Here is a 20,983-nt window from a genome sequence, read left to right on the forward strand (position 1 = left end):
GTAATGCTGATTGCTTTCTCCAAATGAAAAATAATAAAGGTTTATGATTTTTCAGAAAGGTCAAGCTCTGTTTTATGTTCCAAAACTGGATTTCAAAAACCAGAATAAAAGATGATCTCAAAATATTTTAAGGACCTATTAACCCATTTATAGTTACAGTCTAGGGGAAAAATGTTCATGGCTAACAATAACACAATTTAGTATTATATGATTTTTTCATATATTATGTTTGAGAAGAAAATAATACTAAAATATTTCTTCAAGAAATAAACTGTGGATTGTGAAGTGTGGCCAAGTCACATAGAAATTGCAGAGACTGTTCAGAGCTTCTTGTCCACCACTTCAGCACCAAGCCCACTTCAGCAACCTTCCGACGGAGGTTCAGTGCTAGAAAAGATGTTCCTCTTCGGTTTGCCTGCTCTCCATTGTGAATGCGGAGTGGAATGGCCACTGTTTCACATCCCTCCTTTTCCTCAAGTTTCCAAGACGGAGAGAACTAGAAAGCTGTACAAAACCTTGGAACTCAGTGACTTCCAGCCTTCACAGTCTACAGTCTTTAAACAGGCCCAGAAGTAGCCTCCTGGTATCTTCTGCCATACTATGCTTCCTGCTTCCTCTCTACCTGAGGCTGCATGGTACAGATAACCAGTAGAAGATTTATCATTTGTGTGGAAGGGTGACAAGAATATCCCCTCCTCTTAAGGTTAACCAGAAACTACTTTATTGTAAGGAAAACAGATGCTGCTAATTCTTCAAAGATACCCTGTATGTTATGATCATTATAGCCTAATGATGTGGGTTAGGGTCCCAGCTCCACCAGTGGTAAGTTGTGTGACTTGTGGTTAAGATACAAAACCTTCCTGAGACTGGTAATAAGGTGATGACCACACCACCAATATAACTGATATATAAATGCAATCATTCATATTTATTTTTCTGGGCTCCAAAATCACTGCAGATGGTGATTGCAGCCGTGAAATTAAAAGACACTTACTCCTTGGAAGGAAAGTTATGACCAACCTAGATAGCATATTAAAAAGGAGGCATTACTTTGTCAACAAAGGTCCATCTAGTCAAGGCTATGGTTTTTCCAGTAGTCCTATATGGATGTGAGAGTTGGACTGTGAAGAAGGCCGAGTGCCGAAGAATCGATGCTTTTGAACGGTGGTGTTGGAGAAGACTCTCGAGAGTCCCTTGGACTGCAAGGAGATCCAACCAGTCCATTCTAAAGGAGATCAGTCCTGGGTATTCATTGGAAGGACTGATGTTGAAGCTGAAACTCCAATACTTTGGCCACCTGATGGGAAGAGCTGACTCACTGGAAAGGACCCTGGTGCTGGGAAAGACTGAGGGCAGGAGGAAAAGGGTATGACAGAGGACAAGATGGTTGGATGGCATCAGTGACTCAATGGACATGGGTTTGGGTGGACTCTGGGAGTTGGTGATGGACAGGGAGGCCTGGCGTGCTGTGGTTCATGGGGTCGCAAAGAGTCGGACACAACTGAGCGACTGAACTGATTTATATTTAATACTCAACAATATGTCTAAAATACATAATAAACAGTATCTATTATTTTCATTATCCTTATTAGTTTTCAAATTGTGGCAGAAAATTCACTATTAGGTCTGCAAGTAATTCTGCCCCAAACTCTCTGCCCATTAAACTGCCAACAAACATACTGTAGTCGATATACCAGTTGATGAATTCTCAAATGCATGAAAAAAATTCTAACTCATTCCCCACCCGCATCACACACACATCCCCCACACACTTGGAGTATGAACTCCTGTGAAATATCTTACAATGTGTATTTTGGCTGTGGTTCACCAAAAACTTCTTAAGGCTCTTCACTGGGGAATGTCTCTGATAATGTGATAAAAAAAATTCCAAACAGTATGGAAGTTCCTCAAAAAACTAAAAATAGAGTTGCCATATGATCCAGTAATCCCACTCATGGGCATATAACAGAGAAAACTCTAATTCAAAAAGATACATGCACCCCTGTGTTCATAGCAGCAGTATTCACATCAGGAATACATGGAAACAATTTAAATGCCCATCATCAGATGAATGGATAAAGAAGACTAGGTACATATATGTAATGGAATATTACTTAGTCATAAAAAAGAATACAATAATGTCATGTGCAGCAATATGAATGGACCCAGAGATTATCATACTAAGTGAGGTCAGAAAGAGAAAGACAAACACCATATGATATCACTTTTACATGAAAGCTAAAATATGACACAAAGGAACTTATTTACAAAACAGACTCACAGACAGAGAGAACAGATTTTTGTGGTTGTCAAAGAGAAAGGGGTAGGGTAGGAATAGACTGGGAGTCTGGGATTAACAGATGTGAGCTATTATATAGAGAATAGATTAAAAAAAATAAGGTCCTACTGTATAGCATAGGGAACCATATTCAATATCCTGTGATAAACAATGGAAAAGAACATGAAAAAGATGTATAACTGCATCATTTTGTTGTGAAGCAGAAATTAACATGGCATTGTAAATCCACTATATTTCAAAAAATAAAATTTTAAAACCATAAAAAAGAAAGTCCCCTCTATGGCCATATGACAGCAGTGCACTGGCAGTCTCCTACACAAGGGTATTTTGTCAAGATTATTGTATTGGAAACCATGGCAAGAATTGTGTTTACTTTCTGATTTCCTTGGCTTAAGGTACTGAGTCAGAACGAGACGACTCTGTTCCAAATTCCAGCTAACTGGACTCCAGTCATAGCTGATTCTGTTTAGCTCCTGGAGGAATGCTATTTGCTTACTTTCCTGAGATGAATCCTTAGTAACTACTGTTCTCTCTACTTCTGCACCTCTCAGGGTAGAGGGTGTCTTACAGGTTCTGCAGTTTGCTAAATGAGTGGCAGCTACGTATCTGTCATACGCAAAGCACAAACATTTACGCAGTTCTGAGAACTGTTCCTTCTAGCGACAAGTCATTGCTCAAGGTCACAAAGCTAGCTGTAAACCCAGAGGTAGTCTGAGGACATATTGATCAGCCTTGTGCCCAGATCTTCAGTGAATAATTGGTACAATACTCTCTTGGTGAGATCAGCTGACTTTTTGACAATTTGCGGCCACTGAACTTGTCTTCTACATAAAACACATTAAGAGTCTATGTTCCTCTGAAACTCACAGGCTTCAGAATATAGCTCCTGCCCATGTATCCATCCATGCATCCATTCATCCATCAACAAATATGTATTGAAGTCTTGATGTTAGGTGCTATGACGACAAATGGCAGTATCAATAATAATGGTAGTGTCCTGGAGGAGTTTATAATTTAGAAGCAAAAATAATCCATATGACAAATATGTTAGACAGACAGATGGCAGATGGGAGAAGAAAATCGTGTGACCATGAAGCGCCACAGTGAAGCACTAGGACAGCATGTTCAAAAGGAATAAAATATGAGCCACACGTGGTTTCAAATTTCCAGTAAGCACACTAAAAAAAAAAAAAGATTATCTTTAATTTTATAATTTATATTTTATTTAACCAATGTATTAAAAATATAATTTTTACATGCAACCAAGTGGTCATGTATGGATGTGAGAGTTGGACTGTGAAGAAAGCTGAGTGCCGAAGAATTGATGCTTTTGAACTGTGGTGTTGGAGAAGACTCTTGAGAGTCCCTTGGACTGCAAGGAGATCCAACCAGTCCATTCTGCAGGAGATCAGCCCTGGGACTTCTTGGGAAGGAATGATGCTAAAGCTGAAACTCTAATACTTTGGCCACCTCATGCGAAGAGTTGACTCACTGGAAAAGATGCTGATGCTGGGAGGGATTAGGGGCAGGAGGAGACGGGGACAACAGAGGATGAGATGGCTGGATGGCACCACTGACTCAATGGACATGAGTTTGGGTGAACTCCAGGAGTTGGCGATGGACAGGGAGGCCTGGTGTGCTGCGATTCATGGAGTCGCAAAGAGTCGGACACGACTGAGTGACTGAACTGAACTGAATGTTAAAATGTTATTAATGTTATATACTGAACTAAGTCTTTGAAGTCTTATGTGTCCTTGACACTTAGAAAGTGAAAATGAAAGTCGCTCAATCGTGTCCGATTCTTTGCGAGTCCATGGAATTCTCCAGGCCAGCATATTGGAGTGGGTAGCTTTTCCCTTCTCCAGGGGATCTTCCCAACCCAGGGATCAAACCTGGGTCACCCACCATTGCAGGGGGATTCTTTACCAGCTGAGCCACAAGGGAAGCCCTTGACACTTGGAGCACATCTCAAATGAAATAACTACCTTTCAAGCACACAGTAGCCACATGGGTGACGACCTTTTTGGATAGCATACCTCTAGGAAATTCAAAAACAGGGAACAACTGCGCCAGAATAGAGGAATCACAGATGTTGACTCTTGAGGAATCTGGGTATTTAAACTGAGTTCTGGGCTAAGTTTGCTCCCTAGTTCCAACCTGCAGTAAAAGAATGTCTTTCTCTGTATTTTATGAGCCTTTGGTGGTTCTATGTTTGTATCCCTAAAAGTGAGCCTAGCATATATTCATTCTGGTGTTAAAGTCTTTACCTGCTGAATAAAATGCATGAAAGAAAAATAAAAACAGCTGTCTTCCACTTACCGGAGCCTGTGTTGGTATTTTGCATTAATTCTCTCTAACACAATGAATTTGCAAGGAGCCACACATATCTCCATTTTATAGGAGAGGAAGCTAAAGCACAGAGTAGTTAAATGATTTTTCAAGATCACAGAGCTAGGAAGAAGGGAGGGAGAGAGGAATGGGCAGATGAACAGGAGGGAGAAGATACAGGCAGAAAGATGAGGGTAGATTACAGCTTAAAGTGAGGGTGGGAACAGGACCCAAGATATGCCAAGCATCTGCCCTTTACCCCACCCCTATAGTTTGCGTGTGTGTTTGTACATGTGTTATATTAACACGTTTATGGCTAACATATACTAGCTTATTTAACAAATCTTTATATACTTTGGGCCACCCCTGTCTCTCCTGATAAGATTTCCTTGAAATAATCAACAAAACAAATTCCTAGCTTCCAAGGGCAAAGGGCATTTTGGGGATTGAGAATTAAAGAAATCCTGGTCAGAAGAGGCAAAAGAGGTTAGCTCAATCTTCCTCAGTCTGCCCTCTTACCACCTCTTTAAAGGGGATCTCTATCCTCCCAAGAGGAGAAGGGGGTGACAGAGGATGTGATGGTTGGATGGCATCACCGACTCAATGGACATGAGTTTGAGCAAACTCAGAGAAATGGTGAAGGACAGGGAAGCCTGGCATGCTGCAGTCCATGGCGATGCAAATGGTCAGACATGACTTAGCAACTGAACAACATCCTCCCTGTAAAAGGACCATGTCCCCAGCCTGTCTCTTCCACTCCTTGATGGCTGAGTACCAGAGACTGTTCCACACAGAGACCTCCAGTCTCCCTTCGTATAACTTCTAATTAGTTAGGAGCTAGCTCTCATTGTGCTCTACACAAAACTCTTCTTCAGTCAGATTACCACTTGCCTCATATTTTTGATGCTGGTAGGGGTGGCAAGCATTATTCATGTAGCATTTGAATTAAAAGAAGCATAGATCAGATTGAGTCCTAAAATGCAGATGCACTTTCTTAAAAGTTAAAAACCATGTATTTGTATCAGCCGGGAGGTAAGTGTAAGAATTAGAACTTGCCCCTATAAAACTTAATATTGGGGCTTCCCAGGTGGTCCAGTGTCTAGGACCTAGGACTCTGAGCTCCCAATGCAGAGGGCCTGGGTGCAATCCCTGGTCAGGGAACTGGACCCCATATGCTGCAACTGAAGTTGCGGCTTTGTGCCACAAGTGAGACCTAGCACAACCAAATAAATATTTAAATGAGAGTAAACTGAAAAATAATATCAAGCAAATCAAAACTACAGTGAGGTATCACACCTCCTATTAGTTAGAATAGCCATCTTCAAAAAAATCTACAAACAATAAATGCTAGAGTGTGGAGAAAAGGGAACCTTCCTATACTGTTAGGAATTGTAAGTTGGTACAATCTGGTCTCTAGTCTTGCAGAAATGCTTTGCCTGAGTCACACTGTGATGTTATACTCTTCAGTTCAGTTCAGTCGCTCAGCCGTGTCCGACTCTTTGCGACCCCATGAATCGCAGCACACCAGGCCTCCCTGTCCATCACCATCTCCCGGAGTTTACCCAAATTCATGTCCATCGAGTCGCTGATGCCATCCAGCCATCTCATCCTCTGTTGCCCCCTTCTCCTCCTGCCCCCAATCCCTCCCATCAGAGTCATTTCCAGTGAGTCAGCTCTTTGCATGACGGGCCAAAGTATTGGAGTTTCAGCTTTAGCATCATTCCTTCCCAAGAAGTCCCAGGGCTGATCTCCTGCAGAATGGACTGGTTGGATCTCCTTGCAGTCCAAGGGACTCTCAAGAGTCTTCTCCAACACCACAGTTCAAAAGCATCAATTCTTCGGCACTCAGCTTTCTTCACAGTCCAACTCTCACATCCATACATGACCACTGGAAAAACCATAGCCTTGATTAGATGGACCTTTGTTGACAAAGTAATGTCTCTGCTTTTGAATATGCTATGTAGGTTGGTCATAACTTTTCTTCCAAGGAGTAAGGGTCTTTTAATTTCATGGCTGCAATAACCATCTGCAGTGATTTTGGAGCCCCCCAAAATAAAGTCTGACACTGTTTCCACTGTTTGCCCATCTATTTGCCATGAAGTGATGGGACCAGATGCCATGATGTTCGTTTTCTGAATGTTGAGCTTTAGGCCAACTTTTTCACTCTCCTCTTTCACTTTCATCAAGAGGCTTTTTAGTTTCTCTTCACTTTCTGCCATAAGGGTGGTGTCATCGGCATATCTGAGGTTATACTCTTAGCATGTAGCAATGGTATATGCTTTGACCTGCTTAGGTGGTAAATGTCTACAGTACAACCAAAACTAGTTTGAGGACAAAGGTAACTTAACCGGCTCAGGTGACTGAAAAGCCCAAAGACATCTCTTTCAGGTGTGGCTGAACCCAGGTGCTCAACAACATAATCAGGAATCTGTCCTTTTCCATCTTTCTTCCTTCTAGTCAACTTCAGTCTCAAGAATGCATCCCTCAGTGCAGTGGCAAGGACCACTAGCAGGCTTTCATTGCTAGAGTTGCTAGTTTCATCTTCATTCCTGTCAATTTGGTAACTTTGTTGAAAAGAGAAGGCCTCTTGCTTCAGATTTCCTAGTATCAGCCTAGAAGGGGCACTTTTTTCTAACTTAACCACTTGAGGCAGCAGGGAGCAGGGCCGGGGCAGGGGGGTGGGGAGTTTTTCTAACTCTTGTGAAGGTGTATCTGCCCTGAAAAGATTGAAAAGAGTAAGAATGAGAGTGGTCAGATCATTTAAGAGGCTCTTGCTGTCACTCAGCTAAGAGAGAATTAGATAGAGATGGAGAGAAATAGATTTAGGACATGTCAAATGAATTAAGAATGTCTTAATTCAGCAAAAACAAAGCCAGCACACACTGAGCCAGTCCTATAGGCTAAACAGGAGATACAGGAGTAAATTGGATATGCTTCCACTCCACAATTGCTCAGAGTCTATAAGTAAACCACTAAGTCTCAAACCGCAAGGTAAGTGCTTTAAGAGAGATTTGAACAAAGTGCTGTGAGACTGCAGAGCAAATAGTGATTGTTTCCCAGGGAGAGTCAGGAGACTTTAGGCAGTGATGGTATTTGACTTGGGCCTTGAAGTATAAGTAGGAGTAACTCCGGGAGTTGGTGATGGACAGGGAGGCCTGGCATGCTGCGATTCATGGGGTCGCAAAGAGTCGGACACGACTGAGCGACTGAATGTATGTATGTATGTATGTACAACCATTATGAAAAACAGTATGGCGATTTCTTACAAAACTAAATATATAACTACCAATTGATCCAACAATCTCAGTCCTGGGCATATATTTACAGAAAACCATAATTCGAAAAGATACATGCATCCCAATGTTCACTGTAACACTATTTACAATAGCCAAGACTTGGAAGCCACCTAAATGTCCATCAGCAGAGGCGTAGATAGAGAATATGTGGTACGTATACACAATGGAATATTACTCAGGCATAAAAAAGAAAGAAAGAATGCCGTTTACAGCAATATGGATGGATACAGAGACTGGCATACTGGGTGAAGTTGTTGCTGCTGCTAAGTCGCTTCAGTCATGTCTGACTCTGTGTGACCCCATAGATGGCAGCCCACCAGGCTCCCCCGTCCCTGGGATTCTCCAGGCAAGAACACTGGAGTGGGTTGCCATTTCTTTCTCCAGTGCATGAAAGTGAACATTGTAAGTGGAGTCGCTCGGTCGTGTCTGACTCTTAGCAACCTCGTGGACTGCAGCCCACCAGGCTCCTCCGTCCATGGGATTTTCCAGGCAAGAGTACTGGAGTGGGGTGCCATTGCCGTCTCCGACTGGGTGAAGTTAGTCAGACAGAAAAAGGCAAATACCATATGATATTGCTTATATGTGGAATCTAAACAAATGAACTGATTTACAAAACAGAAATAGACTTACAGATGTAGAAAACAAGCATGGTTATCATGGGAGAAGCAGGGGAGGGATAGATTGGAATAGATAACTAATACTGGCTTCCCAGGTGGCACGGGCGATAGAGAATCCGCCTGCCAATGCAGGAGACATAAGACATGTGGGTTCGATCCCTGGGTTGGGAAGATCCCCTGGAGGAAGAAATGGCAACCCACTCCAGTATTCTTGCCTGGGAAATCCCATGAACAGAGGAGCCTGGTGGGCATACAGTCTAAGGGGTCACAAAGAGTTGGGAACAGCTGAGCAACTAACAGTTTCACACACACACATAAAGCATTCCCTTTGCTGCACATCTGAAACGAACACACTGTAAATCAGTTATACCCCAATAAAATAAAAAAACTTACTATCTTTTTTTTTTTTTTAAACTATAGCTTAGGAAAAGACTTTTAAATCTGCTGACCACATGGAGTAGTCATCAGTGACTTGGAGAGCCAGAATTCTGTTAAAAATAAAATTACAAAGCAGAACAATAAAACAAGATAAAGTTCTAACTTGCTGCTTTTTGGTCTGTGTCTGGATGGTGACTAGCCCACCCTACCCTGGGGGTAGGGAGGAGGAGACAGAGACTAAAATGCAAGGAGTGTTACCATTATGGCAACTTTATTTTTTCCAAATGTTTATTTTTGTTCCCTTAGGGTATCAGGAAGAGTTTGTTCTAACAGTTCTCAGTTCCTGGCTGAGTTGTCGCCAGGAAGTCAAGTTTATCTTTAGCATCATCTCTGGGCAAACAGCACAGAGGAAAACGATATTTGGGGCCAAATGTTGAAAACTCAAGTTTTATGTAGCTTGAGCAGAAAAAACTAAGAGCAAAAATGAAAAGCTAATATTGTTTGGTTCTGTGTTTTCTCTACAAGAAATTTTCCGTAGAGGAAAAACAGAAGTGGAAAGAGGATGGGCTTTAAGGACCAATAGCTTTCGGTTCAAATTCAGGCTTGGTCCACTGCTGCCCCATCAAGGACTTTTGAATAAATTTAATTCAACCAACATTTAGCTGAATGATTCCTCTGTATCAGATACTTGGCTCTCACAGAACTTAAAGTCCAAATCAATTAGTTACCTCTCTGAAACTCTTTTTACAACTAATAGAAGAAAATACATGCCTCTTTGTAGGGTTCTTTTGACAATTACATGAGATAACATATGTAACATTACAGCTTAGGTAAAGTGACAAATCTTAGTTTGTTTTCTCTGTCTTTAGAATGACCAAAGTAATCATTCAGTCAACTGGAGGTTTAAAAGTACTGTTCTAGGATTTAACTAAAAATAAAACCAACAGAGAGTCTCATAAAACATAGACTGTCCGCAAATACCCCATGTTTTTTGGCAGGTCCACGACAGCCAGAGTTCAAAGATCAGCCTCAGATTCCATCACCTCCAATAGTCCTACTTTGACTACGACTTGGTTTTATGCAATAGCACTGGAACATATATATTACCATACGTAAAACAGATAGCCAGTGGGAGTCTTCCTTTGGAACGCTTCCCAAAGCCAGCGTTCTGTGACAACCTAGAGGGGTGGGAAAAGGACAAACGTATACCTATGGCTGACTCATGTTGATGTATGGGAGAAAGCATCACAATACTGTAATTATCCTCTAATTAAAAATAAAAAACAAACTGCCTTTTCAATCACCAGTATGGCATATGTAGCATAAAAATCAGAGCTATAAATGATGCTGAAATATTAGAACTGCTCATTCAAAATTATTCATTGATTGTCTATAACACGTGAGACACTGAGATGAAATTAAAGTCATAAAAGAACCAGATATGTCCCTGACCTGATGCATTTATCCCTCTAGAGGGAAAGATATAAAGTCTACCCTCAAGGGGGCTACAACCAGCAAAAGAAGCAAGGCAGACATGCATTAAATAATAGTGGCCAATATGCTATTTTATAAGCATTACGAATTAGAATCCCTGATACTGGGGTTCAGAAGAGATGACATGGTCAAGGAGACTTTGGGGGAAATACAGAATTTGAGCTGAGATTTTTAAAGATGAGAGGATTTTTTCAAGGTCTTCTATTCTCCCTATAACATAAAAATCAAATGCATCAAAACTCAAAGCAGAAGTTAGAGGCAGTAACACCTTCTCTATCAGACTGTGTGTAGTCCTCTCTCTGTTCTTTAATTATTCACTAGTACCAATTCTACTTGGGGTCCATCTCATCCAAAAGGCAGCATTAACTATGCCTGGGTGAAAGCCACATGGTTAACGTTATCATTGCAGCATTTTTAAAAGAGCTATTCTTTCCAACTGACTCTGCTTCCTTTTCCCTCCCAAAAGGAAAAGAAAAACCCAGGTTAAATGCACTGTTTGCATTTCCCAATTGTCCTACAACCAAGTACTAACTATTAGAAAGTCTGGCTCCTAGACTTTCAATTGGCAAATTCAGTTAAAATAAATTTTAAATGCAGACTTTTTTGTCCTGATGCTTAAAAACTATCCAGGTGTCAGCTATGAATAATGACCAAGTTGGGTCTTGATTCCATTATTTTTATTAGCTATTCAATGACACTTGGTAGTGTACTGAACATTATTCTTGGCGAAGTACATAAATCTAGTTATTTTGGGGCTTGCAATCAAACTACTTTATCATAAGTGAGATTGTGAAACAGTCCCCCTGCCCTCAGCAGTACTGGAGTACAGGAGATTAGGTTTTAAATAGTCCCAAGGGAAATGTGGTCCGATTCTACTCTATCCATTCCTTAAAGTGGTAGGGGGGTGGGGGGGAAGGGGAGGGGGCTTTGTAATGGACTATAAGACCAGAAAAGTCATTGGTGTTCTCTCACAAGAGAGAAAAAAGGTACAAATTAAAAGATATAATCTCATTGTCCTTTTTGGCCACAACTAACCACGTGATTACTTTCTCAAAGCCTCTGCATTCTTCTCTGATTTGGAAGTGGTTCTGCTCTCTTCATCTATTTTACAGAATTACCATGACCATGAGATAACAATTTCAAAAGTATACTAAAATATTCCAAAATGTCCGGCAAATAAATCTCTGTCTTTTTCTCTGGTCTCCATGGATCTTTGTTCCTCCTTCCCACACACTAACAAACTGTTGGCAGGGTCTTCTCTTGTTGGACTTCACATTCTTTAAACTCTACTTCCAGAGTCCCTATCATATCTCACTTGTAGAACTGAAATAGCTTCCCAAATGATCTACCTCCAACTTACCTTTTTTCCAACAACAGCCAGAGTGAGCCTAAGAGTACATATTTTATGTTGATCCAAGGATGAGTGAGTGAGTGAAGTCGCTCAGTCGTGTCTGACTCTTTGCGACCCCGTGGACTGTAGCCCACCAGGCTCCTCTGTCAATGGGATTCTCCAGGCAAGAATACAGGAGTGGGTTGCCATTTTCTTCTCCAGGGGATCTTCCCAACCCAGGGATTGAACCCAAGTCTCCCACATTGCAGGCAGATGCTTTAACCTCTGAGCCACCAGGGAAGCCCAAGGATAAATGGGTCCTAAATCCTTAACCTAGCCTTCAGTTCCTGACATAACGCTAGGCGCACTTTACGTCTCCTCTTTCTCCCTCCTCAGGAGTCCACACTCCAGCCATTTCAACCCTGTAAAGTCCTCTAAAGGGGCCGTGCTTCCTTTGGCTTTTGGACTTTCGTTCTTTCTGTTGTAGCCCATATCCATCACCTTCCTTGTGTCAGTTCAACTCCTATCCTGTTCTCAGTTTAGAGTCAAGAAAAACCACTGTGTCTGCTGTGTAGGATTCAAGGCAAGGGCATTCTCCTGACCCCCAGCAACTTTTCCTTCCCATCCCCACCTTCACCCTCACCCTCACCCCCCTCATCACCGCCACCCCACCAGAGGGCTTATGACATGGCAGGCCTGTGCGAGGCGCTCTCCATGATTACTCTACTGAGTCTCCACCATAAATCCTTGAGTTGACAGCAGGCATAGAAGCCTATATTTATCTAGTACAGCATGCCAAAACTGGTCCTAAGTATTTCACAGGTATTATCCCAGACCTCAGGACAATTCTCTGAGGTAGGTACTATTATTATCCTACCGGCTGATAAGGAACTAAAGTCCATATTGATTTAGTGAACCATCTGGCTCTGCAGCTGGGAGTTTGAGCTCCTGTAGTTTGACTTTGAAGCCTATTATTGACTCATGGAAGGTTTTATCATCATTTTATTTATTTATTTAAAATTTGTTACATGCTACAAATGTTGTCATGGAGTTCTTTCTTTCTTTCTTTTTTAGGCTAAGCGACACAGAATGTGGGATCTTAGTTCCCTAACCAGGGATTGAACCTGCACACCCTGCTGTGGAAGCATGGAGTCTTAGCCACTGGCCCACCAGGAAGTCCCCACATCACCATTTTAGAGATGAGGAAACGAAATCAGACGGTCGAGTAACCTGCCTAAAGTGGTCAAGTCAGGATCTGAAGGACCAGTGAGATGCCCCACTGTTTCTCCTCATCACTCTATACGTCCTCCTTCATCATACCACATTACAACTGCCCATCAGCTTATTGGATTCCCTCACTAAACTACAAGGTTCTTTTTCTTTAATTTTTAAAAAGTTTTAGATTGAGAGAAAAATTAAACAAATAGCACAGAGAATTCCCATATACCTCTTGCAGAATTTTCCCTATTATGAACATCTTATGTTAGTATAGGACATTTGTTATAATTAATACACCAGTATGGATATATTACTATTAAGTCCATAGCTTAATTTCTATTTTCTCAGTTTTTACCTAATGTCCTTTTTCTGCTCTAGGATCCCTTCTAGGATACTGTTACATTTAGTTGTCATGATTTCTTCGGCTCTTTTTGTGACAGTTTCTCAGACTTTCCTTGCCTTTGGTGACCTTCAGTTTTGAGGAATATGATCGGGGATACTGTATATTGCCCCTCTACTGGAATTTGTCTCATGTTTTTCTCCTGACAGAAGATCACAGAGGTTAAGTGCCATTTTCATCACATCCTATTAACATAGTTTATGACTGTTCCAGTGGACTTTGATCACTAGCTGAAGTAGAATCTGTCAGATTTCTCCTTTGTAAAGTTAGCTTCCTGTCCTCATTCTCCACCTTCCTAAACTTCACTCTGTAGAGAGAAGACTATGTGCGGTCCACACTTAAGAAATGGGGAATTATGCCCTTGAGTCTGAGTCATCTATATAATTTATTTGGCATTCTGCAGAGGAGATTTTTCTCTTCTCTTCCATTTGCTCATGTATTTAATTCTTTCTTTATATCAGTATGGATTCACGGACATTATTTTATACTTTGCAATACAGTGCAACACTACTTTATTTTTTCTATAATTATTCCACTTGAGCCATTGGGAACTCCTCCAGTTGGCTCCTGTTGACATAGTCTCATCAATGTAGTTTTTTTTTTTTTTTTCTTTTTTGAGCACTTCCTTCCATTTTGGCACTAAGAGACTCTGACATCTCATCTATTTTCCTCTTCCAGTCCCCAAGTCAGATATTTCTCCAAGGATTCCTGTTCCTTTTATTGAAGAATGGTTTCAGAAATCAAGATCTGGGTCCAGCTGTGCCTCTTGCCACAGGGGTGTCATTTCTTTTAGGCTCTCCCCATTGACACAGAAAGAAATATGCAAATCCATATACGTTCACATAATTATAACTATTTCTTTATGCAGTCATGTGTATCTGTGCTCTCCTGTTCTTTGTTGTGTCCGACTCTTTGTGACCCCTTGGGCTGTAGCCCACTAGGCTCCTCTGTCCATGGGATTCTTCAGGCAAGAATACTGGAGTGGGTTGCCATGCCCTCCTCCAGGGGATCTTCTCAACCCAGGGATCGAATCCACATCTCCCATACTGCAGGCAGATTGTTTACCATCTGAGCCACCAGGGAAGCCCAAGAATACTAGAGTGGGTAGCCTATCCCTTCTCCAGGGGAATTTTCCAACCCAGGAATCAAACCAGGGTCTCCTGCATTGCAGGCAGATTCTTTACCAGCTGAGTTACCCAGGAAGCCCCAACATGTACCTATATAAAGTTTAATAGGAGTTCTTTCTGGTGTCTCCAACTCTAATTCATCACCACATGCATCATTCTAACCTTCTGCCCTTGCTTTTCTATAAATTCCATGACAACAATGGGCAATGACTACAAGCCTCTTAAAGGTAGTGTTATTCTTTATTCACGGCTGTATCCCAAATACAGTTGGCACCTATAACACACGTATTGACTGACTGCTGAGTGGACCCAATAATTTCAATTCTGGAAGGGACTACAGGGGAATTTGCAAATGTCACCAAATATGGATTTCAAAGACTAAACTCACAACAATTTATTAGGGCAACAGTACAAGAGGGTACACTAACAAAGGTCTGATTTAAGTGTATTTATTCAACTCCGTGAAGGGAAAATGATAGTAATACATCTAAGCTACACAAAAAGGATTCAGACTTCCCTGAAAAGGATTCAAGTGGCATAAAATGGTTTGTTTCTCCACAGCAATTTACATATATTAAAAGAGATAATAGGCATAATCATTGTCAAAATAGAACTTCCACCCTGTATAATGTCTTAATATATGCTCGAAGTTCCTGACAAACAGGCCAAAGCCCCAGTGGATTAGACCCTAAGTGGGGGATGACTCTAATAGCAACAGCATAAAACCAATCTCACATTTCTGGGAAGGAAAATAAGACCTGAGAACAGCCTTTGAAGGAGGAGGGGAAAGTACAAAGGAAAGATGCTCAAGTGATACATCAGCTGAATGGGAAACGGGGTGCTAATGTGACACTCTGCATCCATGATGCTAATTTATATCTGGGTGAGCGTGTGCACTGACACAGAGGAGACTGGAAGAGGTCTATGTTATACCTTGGAGGAGCCCATCTGCAATCTTTTGGAAGGGTACTTGCTTTATATTGGGGACTGCCTTACATGGGATACATTATGTACATTCTGTGTCAGTTTCATATGACAAAATCACTTGTCTATTTCCAGATCATTTCCATTCCGTCCCTTACAATGCAGCCAGAATGATCTTTTTGAAAAACAAATTGGGTCACAGCTCCCCATCTTCCCTACATTTTAACATTCTGCTTGACTCCTGGGATAAAAAATAATAAAGGCGTCATATGCCCTCAAGGTCCTGCAAGATCAGGCTTCCGTCCAATGCCCACCTTGCCACAGGGGTCCCCTTTTACTTCTCTGAACACATGTTCTTTTTGCTGCTACTACTGCACATGTTAATACATCTTTGCCTCTGCTCTTCAACATAGCTAACTCCTACTAAGGCTTCAGGATCTAGCCCATTCACCTCTTCACCTGAGATGCCTACTCTGTCCAGGTCACTCTCATAGCAAACTCTTCCTCTGCAGTGCTTGTCACAGTTGTAGATTTATCTTTGTTAGTCTGTTGTTAATGTATTTCATCAGATGGCCTTGTTACTCCACATTCCTGGCACCTAACCCCATGCCAGGCATAGAGTAAGTGCCTCCCAAAACATCTACTGAATAAGGGGAAAATGACCACACAATCCACCTATCTATTGCCAAGACTTTCCAGAACATTAAAGCTCCTCTTTGGATTCTCAAGAATATGTCATTTCACATCAGAAATGTGGTTGGTCACCCTTGTGATGAGTGTAAGAAATGTCACTGCTAGGCCAAAGATATAGGAAATTCCTTTTATCAAATATGTCATTAGTACACTGAAGTAAGTATTATGTGGAAGTGAACATAAAGGGGATGTGAAAAATAATCTTATGCCAAAGAGATCAGCTATGGTGTCCTAATGCTTTACTAGTACTAATTGTTAAGACCACTGTTATCAAGTAATTTTGCTTTATTTCACAAAATCACAAATGCTACTACTAACTTTCAACCTCTCATCATTGTGCCTGGATTTTATTCAACAAATATTTACTGAGCATACTCATTGTATGTCAGGCACTGTTTTAGATTCTGGGATAAATGCTGAGCGAAAGACACAAGTTTTCACCTTTGAGGGGAGGAGAAGCCAACACAGATTGATAGTCCTTTCGGATGAGTAAGTTGCAAGTGAGTGTGATTAGTTTTGATGAGCAAAGAAGTCATGTGCTATGGCCCAATGCTCACACCAGCACTATTTACAACAGCCAGGACATGGAAACAACCTAAATGTCCATCAACAGAGGAACGGTTAAAAGAAGATGTGGCCATATATACAATGGACTATTACTCAGCCTCATAAAGGGGTGAAACTGGGTCATTTGCAGAGACGTGGATGGACCCAGACAGTGTCATACGCAGTGAAGTAAGTCACGAACAGAAAAACAAATAACGTATATTAATGGATATATGTGGAATCTGGAAAATGGTATACTGCTGCTGCTGCTAAGTTGCTTCAGTCGTGTGTGACTCTGTGCGACCCCATAGATGGCAGCACACCAGGCTCCCCCTGGAATTCTCCAGGCAAGAACACTTGGAGTGGGTTGCCATTTCCTTCTCCAATGCATGAAAGTGAAAAGTGAAAGTGAAGTCGCTCAGTTGTGTCCTAGTCTTAGCAACCCCATGGACTGCAGCCCACCAGGTTCCTCTGTCCATGGGATTTTCCAGGCAAGAGTACTGGAGTAGGGTGCCATTGCCTTCAATAATCCTTTTTGCAAAGCAGAAATAGAGACATAGAGAACAAACGTATGGATACAGAGGGAAAAATGGAGGTGGGATGAATTGGGACATTGGAATTCATACATATACACTATTGATACTATGCATAAAATCGAAAACTAATGAGAACATATTGTGTAGCACAGGGAACTCTACTGAAAGCACTGTGGTGACCTAAATAGGAAGAAAATACAAAAGGGAGGGGCTATATGTATATGTATGACTGACTGATTTTGCTGTATGGTAGAAACTAACACAGCATTGTAAAGCAACTATACTGCAATAAAAATTAATTTAAAAAGAAGTCATGTGCTATGGGAATGTGATCATTCCCACTGTCTCAGCATGCTCTCAAGTGATCCAGTGCCTCGCCAGGATAACCTGCATCATTATTGCTCTGTGGTTGCATGTCAAGAGGAACACAGTGTTTTCACTTGATTAAGGATGAAAGGATTTTACATTTTAATGTCATGGTCTCCCATAAGGATTTATATGTATTTACTTTCTTGGGTTAAATAAAAGACTAGGGAAGATACCAGGTCTATCTTTTCTAAGGAGTCATTCTAATCCCTTAAAATCTCTAGTGCCAATTTTGATGTACCCCCGAAAGATCAAAGTGCCTTGTTCTCAAAGATGCCTATCTCAACAGAGCATCTGTTTCATACCAAGAGAGTTTTCATTGAGTGGTTTTGGTGATAAGCACTGCAAGGAGTAGTTACTGTCACAGAAAATTTTAACGATACCTACAGAGAGATTGTAAATTTTGCAAAGGTTGAGACAAGACTCTCTTGAAAATCAAACCTTAAGGCTTAGGGCAGTGTTTGGAACATAACTGGCTCTCAATATTTATGCGTTACATGTTTGAACAAATAGTACTACTTTGAGAAAATCAGCTAGTAGAAGCTTGGGACCAGAGCAGAAGAAAAAAGAGAAAACTTACTACTATAGGGGCTTGCTTAGCAAGAGGAAAAGTCACAAAGAGAGGGCGCCAGAAGAGTACTCTTCATCCCGTTTGACAAAGATGGTAGATCTAAGAGGGGCTAGAGCTGGGAGAATCTCAGCGACAGAGAGTGGCACCCCGAGGTCCCACAGCTCCAGACTATGCTCCTGTCCACCATTTCCAACAGAGAAGAACAATCAGCAGATTGATAAATTCTTCCATTTATACCTCTGAACAAATAAACGAATTGCATCTTTAACCTAACAAATCATAGCTTGATTATAGGTCATTAGTGACCATTAATACATGAAACTGTTTGCATTTCACTAGTATATCTGAATTATAGCCTCATCTTTCACATTAGCTCAATCAAGCTTCCAAAAGGAACCCCACCCCCCAACTATTGGGGCCTCAAGCAGGACTTAAACTAACAATTAGCCTCTGGAATTCAACTAGGACGCAGAAGAATTTATTATTTTAGTTCACTGCAGATCTCCCTAGTGTAGACTGCAACCAGCCATTCCCTGTAGAGTGGAGGCATGCTCTCTGTGCCCAAAGAGCTTACAACTGCCTCTCTCTGAACTTTCTCAATTATTCTCAATGGTGGCTAATCCATTGGCCAGCAACGTGGGCCTGCTTGTGTGTCACTAGTGCAGACAGTCCTAAGTTCACAACAACACAGTGGCTGATTGGAGTGCAGATAAGACTGTCAGACATTGAAGTGACAGGAAAAGAGTCTATCTGGCAAAAAAGTAGAGGCAAGGTTGAGAATATATATATATTCTTATATGTATATGAGAATATGTGTGTGTATGTATATGTTTATGCACACATATTCTCATATATATATATGAGTTTCACTGGTGACTCAGCTGGTAAAGAATCTCTCTACAATGTGGGAGACCTGGGTTCAATCCCTGGGTTGTGAAGATTCTTTGGAGAAGGGAAAGGCTACCCACCCCAGTATTCTAGTATTCTGACCTGGAGAATTCCATGGATTGTGTAGTCCATGGGGTCTCAAAGAGTCAGACACGACCAAGTGACTTTAAAAAAAATATATATATATATATATACACACACACACACACACACACACACACATACACACGTGTGTGTGTGTGTGTGTGTGTGTGTGTATGTCAACCAGGGAGCCCAGAGATTTTTTTTTTTTTTTAAGAATACATTTGGGGCTCTGAATTATCCCTATGAGAAGCCAAGACGTTGAAAAGAACTGGAGAACTGCCAAGCCTCCATTTCACCTTGTGCCAAGCACTCATAGAGGCACATGGAGTGATTAACAGAAATTAACGATCTCAGAAATGTTTGAGGACTTTCTAACATAACAATTGTCATCTGGGAGCAAATCCATGGTCCAGCTCATCTAATGTTCAGTTGCTTCAAAAAATATCCCCTAGGGAATGCCACTTTTGACTACTAATGTGCTGCATCCATGGAATTAAAAGGGACTGCTAACAAGACAAGTAACGGAAGCCCACATATGGCTAAAACCATTTTTACTTTTTATTCTAGGTTAGCTACCAAGCTCAGGACTCATGCTCAGCTCAACATGTACAATGACAGCACAGAGTTCCATGCTGTTTAAAAATCTGAAATAAATTGCCACACTCATTTCTATATCATCCCTGTGAAAAAGTTAGATTATGAACAACATAGTAATAGTAGAAAACGCAGACTCTAGAGTCAACTTCTGTTTTCAAATCCTGGCTTTTCCACTTACTAGCAGGATGACCTTAAGCAAGTCACATAGCCGTTCTAAACTTCACTTTTCTCACCTGTAAAACAGAGATAATAAGGATGCCTACCTTATCTAGAGATTATAAAACTCAAGTTGGTAACTAATGTTTAGAAATTCTTTAGTATGCTTAAACATGGCACCTAATAAGTGTTCAGGAAATGTGAATGGCTATTGTTTACCTCCTTTTTCCTCCCCCTACCAATCAGGGCCACCATCTTTGCCAGAACCATTATCACTACCATCTTCCCCGCCCCCTCCACCCCCACCAGTACCCACAGGAAGATAAGGAAACTAAATCTCCAAGATGGACTTTTTTCTGAAGTCAACAAACTAAGTCAGGTAGGACTAACCCATTTATCTTCTGACCCATACCATCATCCCTACCTGGAACACTTCATCCCTCTTCCCTTCACCTTCCTCCTCCTCATCCATCAGGTCCCAGTGTAGCCATCTCCTCCTTCATGAGCCCTCCTCCATCATCTCACAGTGCTTTGTCTTCCCCTCATCACAGAACTTCTCAGACTACATAATGACTGCCTGCTGTCTGTCTGGGTCCCCCATGAGGATTTGAGTTCCTTTAACAGAAGAGTCTAGGTGTGTCTACTATACTTCTGCATCCTCAATACAAAGCACAACGCACAGTAAATGCTCAGTAAATGCTGAGGAAAGGAAGGGATGAATGGCAAACTCCCTTCATGCCAATCTGCTGCTACGTCTCAAAGTCTTGTTTCTCTTTGGAGCACAATTTAGGCAATCAAAGATTGCAACACATGACTTCAGGCCCTATACTGCTATTACATAATTTTAACCTGTCATTGAAACCTCAAGGCAATCTTAACCAAGTTCTAGCAGAGTCCATTTCTGAAGAAAGTAGTTTAACTTGTGAAAATAATGCCTTGCATGGAACTTACATTATGTTAACACATACATACACATTCATTTCATACCTTATGCTTATTTATGAACATTAACCCCTTAGCATTTTGAAAGGGCACAATCTTCTTACTTTGAAAGTGCTTTTCAGCAACATGTGGACTCCAAACAAGCACTTAATCTTTTCACTCTGAACCATGGCTTTCTCACTTGCAGCCTTAG

General features: G+C 41.3%; 1 protein-coding gene across 1 annotated transcript in view; it reads right to left on the reverse strand.

Moving 5' to 3' along the window:
* Nucleotides 1-20,983, reverse strand: part of PPP2R2B (protein phosphatase 2 regulatory subunit Bbeta) — a 478,006-nt gene that overhangs the window by 274,433 nt on the left and 182,590 nt on the right. The gene's annotated exons all lie outside the window — the stretch shown is intronic.

The sequence above is a fragment of the Capricornis sumatraensis genome, chromosome 9 (genome assembly GCF_032405125.1).
Source record: "Capricornis sumatraensis isolate serow.1 chromosome 9, serow.2, whole genome shotgun sequence".
Taxonomy (NCBI): domain Eukaryota; kingdom Metazoa; phylum Chordata; class Mammalia; order Artiodactyla; family Bovidae; genus Capricornis; species Capricornis sumatraensis.